Raw genomic sequence first — 1777 nt, forward strand, 5'->3', positions numbered from 1 at the left:
TGATTATCTAGTAAAATTGTAAATTTTAATGTAGACAAAATATCAAAAAATTAATTAAATTGAAAATATAATTTACTAGTTAATATAATTTTCGGTACAGTGCTGTGTCTTTTTTTTTTTCAAATCCATTATTGATTTAATTCTTTTTCACTCTAATGGTATTATCACTCAATAGCTTTCCCTTCAACTTTTAGCGAAAGTTTTTTATCTCTAGTATTTTTTAGGAGTATATATGTAATAAGTATTAAAATTTTATAACTATTACCACAAAAGCTAACTCATATGATGGGAGAACCCAAAATTTATAAAATTCTTTTTCATGTATTCTCCTCCCTTCGCTCTCTCCCCTCGTTTTCTCTCATCTCTCCATGTGGGAACTCTTTTTGTCTGGTATTGATTTCGTGAGACTTATAACATAACATTTCTTTTAAGAGCCAGCGTCGCTAATGGTTCTGTTCTTTAATAATTCACTCAGTGACATCTTATTTGATTTTTTTTTTGTCCGTCAGAATTTTCTATAGATAATCTTTTTTGGTTGGCTAATTCTCAACGAAAACACCAATTTAATGAGTTACAAAAACTTAAAAAGAATTATTACCACAAAAACTAGCACATATATATAATAGGAGAGTCTAAGGCTATATATAAGACTTTTTTGAGGTGTTAATCCTCTAATGTGATACTCTTTTTTAGATATTGATTCTGTATCGAAATTTTGATACCATCACAATATTTTTTTTGTTGGAGACAATATTTAAAATGTATTATCTAAAAATTAATAAAAGATGTTTTTGATCTATAACAATATTTTTAGAGCTGAGACAACGGATTTATCTAGAGTTGTTCAGTAGTTGCAACTTGCAACACATATAATAATATTATAATAACGGTGATAATAACAATTTAAAGTAGAAATAAGAACTAAGCTAAGAAAATTAAAGGAAATAATTAAGCATGGAACTACACCAAAAAAAAAAAAGGTAAATTCTACTGTACCCTTCTTATAATAACATGCAAATTACTCTTTGTGATATGTCGTTCTTTAATTGGTTGTTATGTTAACTATGGTTAAGCTATTTTAAAATTAAATTATAGCCCAAAATGAGTAATTGTATAATTTACTAAAATATTAAAAACTGAATCTTTATTTCTTCCCCAAATCATGCTTCCAAAAAACCCTAATTTAGGGAAGACATTAGTTGATGCAGTGGAAGTAGTAGGACCAACTCTAGGACCTGCTCTACTTTCAATGAGTGAATATTTGATGTCTATCTTCAATGAATCACTACAAGAAAACAGCTCTGTTGCCACGCTTTTTGAGCTACCGCCACGCTTTTAAAAGGGTGGCGTATGTAAGCGTGGCGGTTGCTCTATCGCCACGCTTTTGGTGACCTATCGCTACGCTTTTTTTTTTGCCACGATTTTTACAAATGGCCACCCTTTAAAGCGTGGCTGTATGTAGGAGATATGGCCACACTTTTGAAGCATGGCGATAGAGAGATATGGCAACGCTTTCAAAGCATGACGATAGAGAGAGATATGGCCACACTTTCAAAGCGTGGCGACAGAGAGATATGGCCACGCTTTTAACCAGAGATACGGCCACACTTTAAAAGCGTGGCAATAGCCTTATAAAATTTAAAAAAAAAATCCTTTTTCTAATTTTTACCTTCATCAATACAAAATATAAATTTTTCAGTTCTTTTTTATTATCAAACTTATAAATATAATATGCAATTTTTATTACAAGACAACTCAAATAATAATTAGTGACATA

Source organism: Arachis ipaensis, chromosome B07, assembly GCF_000816755.2.
Source record: "Arachis ipaensis cultivar K30076 chromosome B07, Araip1.1, whole genome shotgun sequence".
Classification (NCBI taxonomy): Eukaryota; Viridiplantae; Streptophyta; class Magnoliopsida; order Fabales; family Fabaceae; genus Arachis; species Arachis ipaensis.